The 8,434-nt window shown below is 34.6% G+C and overlaps 1 non-coding gene across 1 annotated transcript; it reads right to left on the bottom strand.

Annotated features, from left to right (window-relative positions):
- Nucleotides 1-7,473: 7,473 nt before the first annotated feature.
- On the bottom strand, nucleotides 7,474-7,584 carry LOC140894096 (small nucleolar RNA R71). Its single transcript, XR_012153647.1, has one exon. It is a non-coding gene; the product is annotated as a small nucleolar RNA R71 (small nucleolar RNA).
- Between the last annotated feature and the right edge of the window lie 850 nt (nucleotides 7,585-8,434).

Here is an 8,434-nt window from a genome sequence, read left to right as displayed (position 1 = left end):
ATCTCCCCCAAGCATCATAGAAAGGCTCCAAGTATTGTTGACCAAACCTTGTGAACACCTGTCGATGATCCATCTCCAAGTACCTCACAAGTAAAAAACAATAAAATTAATAATAAATAATAAATAAATTACAATATTAAAATATCTAGTCTCAAGCAAATAATCTATCCTAATATTAACTAAATAGTCCCCGGCAACGGCGCCAAAAACTTGACCGACTAAATCGGTGTGATATAAATCTACTGGCAAGCGTTCCAGGTCAAGTAATAATAAAGTGGACAGAGAGTCCAAGTATCGATCGCACAGGAACTGCAGTCAATTCTCAAGAATTAATTATTTTACTTAATCTAGACAAAATCATAAAGAGCAATTTGATTTAAATAAAATAAGAATTTGTAAATAAAAACTGCTTAAGAAATAAGAATTAAAATAGTTGAAAGGAAATTTAATTAAAACGAGACAACCAAGACACACGCAGGTACCGAACAAATCATGTAACATGTAGCCGATTCAGGACTCAGATTTAATCTTAAATTACGGGAATTCTCCTATCATGTTCAAAGGTCTATTTCTAGAATAATCAAACCTACTCAAATATTGACAGATTAATCTTTCATAATTCTAATCAAATTTGAGTGCATTAAATATTTGTGAAAATTCAGTTTACACCCAAACCGCACACTAAAACCGAATTCTATTTCTAGTCGGTTTTACAATATGATGATTATCAAAGTAATCAAAATCAAAACCTCCTCTATCGACTTGGAATCGATTAACATGCAAGCAAACACTTAATCAGACTATTCACAAGACAAATATAAATCTGACAATTAATAAAATAAAATCAACTCTGAAAAATCCCAAATAAACATTTAAGTTTTCTACATAAATTTGTTCGGCCCAATCACGCCGTCTTGATTGAAAATAAACTACTCAATAATTGAAAACAATAATTCAAAAATAAAAATAAGAAGAAAAAAAAAGAGAAATCTTCTCTCCGAAGCCTTGTAGCCGCCTCCCTTGTGTTGTCTACGTTCTGGAACATCGGAACCCCTCAAAGTGTGATATATCTTCTATTTATATGGTCCGGAATACATACCAATTAATTTCCTTTCAACACAAGGACTTTTCGGAACAGTCTGACGCCGAAACCCGCGCACAGGCAAGTAGAATTCTCGCTCACACGCGCAATGAAAAGCAGAATTCTGGAATTTTAACTCGAGCGCGGGCGAGTTCAATTCTCGCTCGCGCGCCTCACATTTTCTGCTCCGAGCGACGATTTTGAAAAATTCATATGTCGAGATCTAGCCGTCAGAGCGAGCTGAAATTTGGACAGCAGCTTCAAAACATCTTAAAATTCATTCTAAACAGTGGAGATTGAATTTGAGTTTCTCTAAAATTAAATTTTATTTTTCGACCAAAGCTGCTCCGTAACTCACTCTTCAAAAATCCACTTTCCTACAAAATCAACCCGGAGAGTGAAATACACACACATGCACTAAAACACATAAAAACAATATGAATGCAAACAAAATATACATAAACCTATCATGAACTAATCCACACAAAATGCACTTATCAACACCCCCATACTTAAACCTTGCTCGACATGTAAAAACAATATTCAAACAAAAACATAAGTAAGAATGAATCATGAACAAAATAGCCTCAGATAAGTTCCAACTTCACCAAGTAAAAACCACAAATACTTCTGATTGTCCACAATACACTGCCAGTCTACGTAAACATGTGTGTGTGCCACGTTATTCCAGTTTTGTGCAACTTCAAAAGAATCTATCCTAAAAATGCTTAGCGACCTATGAAAATTCAGTGCAAGTGTCACAAACCAGCACTCCGTCATCCCAACAATCCCAAGCAAAAACATTCACTTTCTTGACATTAATTACATACCTCCGGATTTTGCACCCGGTATTTTATTAAGCCCCAATAATTACCCAAAAACTTAGCTATAACTAAGATAGGATTCGAATTTCAATCCCCTCGTCTATAGCCCGGATGGAGCATCAATCCCATTTAGCCCGCAAATTTAGGAATGGAAAAACGATTAGGATTTCAATCATTTTTCAAGCTCGGATAGAATTGTTATTTTAAAAATTTTAAAATTATTAACCCCATGGAATCCGCATACTTAGTCAAGAACAAGAGATTAGGATTTCAATCTCTGCTCGTAACCCGGATGGAGTTAACTAAATTTTTAACCAAAATTTTTCAAAAAATTTTATAGGTGCGCCCCAGATCATACATGCAATGTCTAACAATCATCAAGAATCCAAAGACACTATCATGATCAACAAGCATCTATTGTCGTGAAATGGTCAAACAAACACGAACTTCATCAATTACTTCGCTACACTACACCAGTCTAACATGCGTGCTTAAAATGATTCACGATTCAACCAACAGCTTCTCATGTTCAATCAAAAGCAACATTTTCTAAATTTTTTTTTTCACAACTATATCATCATCGGCCAACATTCATCATTCTACTTATTCACATAACAAAAACACAAAAAATAATGATATTCATGATTACGAACTATATGCAATAAACTAAACCATACGAATGCAAAACAAAAAAACAAACAAAACTAATCTACCCCCATACTTATCCAAAGCATTGCCCTCAATGCTCTAGAAACACAAAAAGTATGCACAAACAAAGAACAAATGCAAGACGAACAACAAAAACAGAATGAAACTGAAAACTGAAAATCCCCTGGTTAATTCGCTGGCATCTCCATCATTCTCGCCCTCTTCACCCTCTAGCAGCGACATCTTTTGAGGTGACAGTAGCAGACTGACTAAATTGGCATTCACGACAAACTGGAATGGTAAAGAACAACAATAAAAGATATAAAACTAAAAAAAATAAAAATAAAAAATAAAACAAGGGAAAGAACACTGGGTTGCCTCCCAGTCAACGCTAAATTTATAGTCTACAGCCCGACTATGAAGAAGCAACCTCAAAGAGCGGCTGCCGCCCATAGTAAGAATCATACGATCTACGTATGGGTTTTGATTTCCTTCGCCCTCAAGGTTGGCGTGATATATGCAGTTTAAGCTTGTCGGTCCAGCAATACTCGGTATGAATTTTTTCTTTTGGAAGGAGACTCCGAATCTAGGCTGAAGCTCATGGAGGATGTAATATTTTGGAGGTGGCTTCAATGACAAGAATGGATCTTCTAATGATGTGCATGTAAAGTCCATTGACGAGGTCAAATCTTTCACCTTTGAAATTTCTTCCTCCTCCAGTGTCACTTTTGACTCCTCGTCACATGAAGATTCTTCAAAAAATATTTCTTCTTGCTCTGGCTCAATTACTTCATTCTCTAGGTAGATATCAGAAAATGGTTCTATACAATGCTCAATCTGCTCATCCAAAAGACTCAAAGAGCTGATGTGGCTTTCCAAGAACTGATTTATCTCTGTCTGATGTCACACAATGTTCTCCAACTGAGCCACATGATCTTCAAAACGCCCTATACACTCTTTTTGATACTTGGGTGGTTGGTTCGCAAAATTTTTGGGATTGAATTCTCGAGGATATTGGTGACTCCAACCCTGCAGTGAAGGATCACAATGCCAATGGTAGTCGAAATCCGCCATATCATTTAACAGGTCCATCGCACTGTTATCATCTTTTCTGAACAAGTGACTGCCAGTGGCTAAAGCTTTATAATCCATCCAACTTCTTGTTATCTCATCCAATCCATCATAATCCACCCAACTTCTTGTTATCTCATCCAATCCAATCGAATGTTGTTCGCCAAATCATTGAATCTCCCCCAAGAAGCATAGAAAGGCTCCAAGTATTGTTGACCAAACCTTGTGAACACCTGTCGATGATCCATCTCCAAGTACCTCACAAGTAAAAAACAATAAAATTAATAATAAATAATAAATAAATAAAAATAATAAAATATCTAGTCTCAAGCAAATAATCTATCCTAATATTAACTAAACAGTCCCCGGCAACGGCGCCAAAAACTTGACCGGCTAAATCGATGTGATATAAATCTACTAGCAAGCGTACCAGGTCAAGTAATAGTAAAGTTGTTGGATCACGTTTTTAGATCAGTCAATTTGATACCCGGAGCAACGGAAGTTTAAAAATTTTTATTTTTTGATCTGGAACGATTCCAGATCATGGGCATCAAATCCTTACGATTAAAATTAAACAAGTAAAATAATAATAACATTTATAATTTTACATCTTCAAGCTATGGCTTGATTTATGGACTCCAACAGATTAAATTTGCTCTTGTTGTAAATCCCAAGAACTGATGACTCGCTCGATCAACTCCTGAATTAGGTCCACGAACAGAATTCTTAATCCCTCTGACAGACTGCACTAGAAATTCTATCAGAAGTTTTCTACGAAGAGAATTAACAGATTTGATCTGTTAAATCAGATTGCAATTTCGAAAATTGCAGACTGATATTTTCGAATTTTGGGAGACAAAATTTCGGCCAGCCCTAGGAGAGTGCACTCTAGGTTTTCGAAATTATGAGCTGTTGTATGTAATTTCTGTACTGCAATAACTTATTTATAACATGCGCTGCTAACATCTTAGGGTCCATTAGTCATAAGTTCAAGCCTGACAAGCAAAGCCCGCATGTTCAGAAATTAATATAAAATTCATCGTGACTCAAATTGATAAACCAATTTCACCAATGTGTACAGAAACCTTTTCTGCATATTTTAATGTCAAGATAAATTTTCTGAATCCGAATTCAGTGATTTCCAAAAATGGCATCCCTATGTCATTTTAGGAAATCTTACTCCCTCTACTCTTTAATAAGAAGTACTACTTCTCATTTGCTAAATTTAACTTATTAAATTTAATTATCTCAACGGGGATTAGAAATCTATTACTTGTGTAACCTTCAATGGTTCAGGGATACAGCTAGTTATGGGCCCACAACTCCTTGTGACTTGGAACAACAATTTCCGACTTACCCATCGAATTATGGTAAGAGCGCCTAGCAACATCGCCCCATGATTCCCTAGGTATCACTGATAGTGCCTGCAAGAACCAGTAGGTTTTGGTTAGCATACAGTACGGTCTCTTCATCCATATATCCCGATCGAATCAGCAACCATTGGTACATCGAGAGTCGTTCGAGATTCGATAACTATGCAATACATCTTGAAGATCTAATAGTGACATCTCATGTGCTACTAGGAAATCAAGTAACCTAAAGCACATCATGTACTCTGGCCAGAGATTTGTCACACTAATATCTCCTCAGATCGCATAGGATATCCACACTCGCAAGCGTGTGGTGAATCCTTGACAACAAAGCATTGACTCCTATATGTGTCGTAATTGTACCCAATCTGGACACCTGATGACACTCATAGAGTCGGTAAACGAGTCAAAATACAGTACTAGCATATAGAGTCTCCATGATGTTTCAAGTAGTAAGGACTAATGGTGTACAACCAAAACCGCGCACTTATCCACTCAATTAATGATAACCACTTGGAAAATCCGAAAAGGGTAGTTCGATCATCCATCATATGAATATCCATTTGCATGCTTCGAACATCTCTATGTTCCATACCAATGAAACGTGGTACTCAACATCACAAATGCTAGTCTCAATCTCGAGCGATCCTTATCCTTATTTGCGGATGGCTCAATTGACTAGAAACTATTTAGAATATATAGTGCTTATAAGATGTGTTTCATGATAGTCATCCAAGTATACTATCACATCTTACATGCACTCTAGTATATTCAAGGTATTTATCTAAACATCGTATAGTACGTCACAACATAATAATATGATAAAAGATAAAGTAAATGCCAATATAAAAAAATGTAAATTATATTAAACAAAGATTGTTTATACATAGAGTCATAAAAGCCCTTAGCCACAAGTTGGCTAATATGGCACCTACTCTTTCAAAAGTGGACAGAGAGTCCAAGTATCGATCCCACAGGAACTGCAGTCAATTCTCAAGAATTAATTATTTTACTTAATCTAGACAAAATCATAAAGAGAAATTTGATTTAAATAAAATAAGAATTTATAAATAAAAACTGCTTAAAAAATAAGAATTAAAATATTTGAAAGGAAATTTAATTAAAACGAGCCAACCAAGACACACGCAGGTACCGAACAAATCATGTAACATGTAGCCGATTCAGGATTCAGATTTAATCTTAAATTACGGAAATTCTCCTATCTTGTTCAAAGGTCTATTTCTAGAACAATCAAACCTACTCAAATATTGACGGATTAATCTTTCATAATTCTAATCAAATTTGAGTGCATTAAATATTTGTGAAAATTCAGTTTACACCTAAACCGCACATTGAAACCGAATTCTATTTCTAGTCGGTTTTACAATATGATGATTATCAAAGTGATCAAAATCAAAACCTCCTCTATCGACTTGGAATCGATTAACATGCAAGCAAACAGTTGATCAGACTATTCACAAGACAAATATAAATCTGAAAATTAATAAAATAAAATCAACTCTGAAAAATCCCAAATAAACATCCACGTTTTCTACATAAATTTGTTCGGCCCAAACACGCCGTCTTGGTTAAAAATAAACTACTCAAGAATTGAAAACAATAATTCAAAAATAAAAATAAGAAGAAAAGAAAAGAGAAATATTCTCTCCCAAGCCTTGAAGCCGCCTTCCTTGTGTTGTCTGCGTTTTGGAACTTCGGAACCCCTCAAAGTGTGATATATCTTCTATTTATATGGTCCGGAACCCATACCAATTAATTTCCTTTCAACACAAGGACTTTTCGGAACAGTCTGACGCCGAAACCCGCGCGCGGGGGAGAAGAATTTTTGCTCGTGCGTGCAGTAAAAGGCAGAATTCTGGAATTTTAACTCGCGTGCGGGCGAGTTCAATTCTTGCTCGCGCGCCTCACATTTTCTGCTTCGAGCGACGATTTTGAAAAATTCATATCTCGAGATCTAGCCATCGGATCGAGCTGAAATTTGGACAACATTTTCTAAACATCTTGAACTTTTTGAATAAAGGAGATTGGATTTGGATCTCTCTAAAATTAAATTTGATTTTTCGACCAAAGCTGATCCATAACTCACTCTTCAAAAATCTATTTTCCTACAAAATCAATCCGGAGAGTGAAATACACACACATGCACTAAAACACATAAAAACACATAAAAATAATATGAATGCACACAAAATATACATAAACCTATCACAAACTAATGCACACAAAATGCACTTATCAATTCTGAAAATCCATATTTGTATTTAAGAGAATTTGAGGAGGTTTGCAACACTTATAATGATCAAAATTGTAGCATGAACATTGTTCGATTAAAGCTTTTCCATTTTTCTTTAAAAGATAAAGCTAAAACATGGTTGCAAAATTTGAGATCAAGTTCAATAAGATAATGGGAAGAAATGCAACAACAATTTCTTAAAAAGTTTTTTCCTTCCCATAGAACAAACTCTTTTAAAAGATAAATTACAACTTTTTCTCAAAAACAAGGGGAAACATTTTATCAATGTTGGGATAGATATAAAGAGTTACTTAATACATGCCCACATCATGGTTTTGAAATATGGATGATAGTTTCTCACTTTTATGAAGGTTTAATACCTAAAGATAGGCAAATGATAGAATTCATGTGTAATGGAACTTTTGAAGATAAAAAACCCAAATGAAGCTATGGAATATTTGGAGTCATTAGCAGAAAATGCTCAAAATTGGGATAATATAGGCTCAATTGAACCACCAAGTAAAATCAATAATTCAACAAATGGGGTTGGTATTTATCATCTTAAAGATGGTGTAGATATTCAAGCTAAACTTGCATCTTCAACAAGAAAAATCGATTCATTAGAGATTAAAACGAGTGATCAATTAAAAAAGGTTCAAGAAATTGTTTGTCATATATGTGATACACATGATCATTTCACAAAAAATTGTCCAACTTTGCCTTCATTTAAAGAATGTCTCCATGAACAAGCAAATTATGTTAACAATTTTAAAAAACCAATATTAGATCATTTTTCACAAAAATATAATCCTGGTTGGAGAAATCATCATAATTTTAGTTGGAGGAACGATAATAATGCACAACCTTCACAACAACCTTTTCAAAATAACCAAAATCATCAAAGTTATGCTCCTTATATCCCACCTCCAAGAAAAAAATTTTGAAGATGAAATTCATCCATACATTCAAAAGCAAGAGTCTATCAATATTCAAAACATTCAATCTATGAATGATTTGAAAGAAACTCTTGCAAAATTTGCATCTGCACTTAAATATTCATGAAAAAGGAAAATTTCCATCTCAACCACAACCAAATCCTAAAAATCAAAATCAAGATAAATTTGATCAAGTAAAATCTATTATTACTCTTAGAAGTGGAAAAATAATTAATGATCCATATAGTAAT

Source organism: Henckelia pumila, chromosome 3, assembly GCF_033568475.1.
Source record: "Henckelia pumila isolate YLH828 chromosome 3, ASM3356847v2, whole genome shotgun sequence".
NCBI lineage: Eukaryota > Viridiplantae > Streptophyta > Magnoliopsida > Lamiales > Gesneriaceae > Henckelia > Henckelia pumila.
The sequence above is the reverse complement of the archived record's forward strand: the minus strand, read 5'-3'. Positions and strand labels throughout refer to the sequence as shown.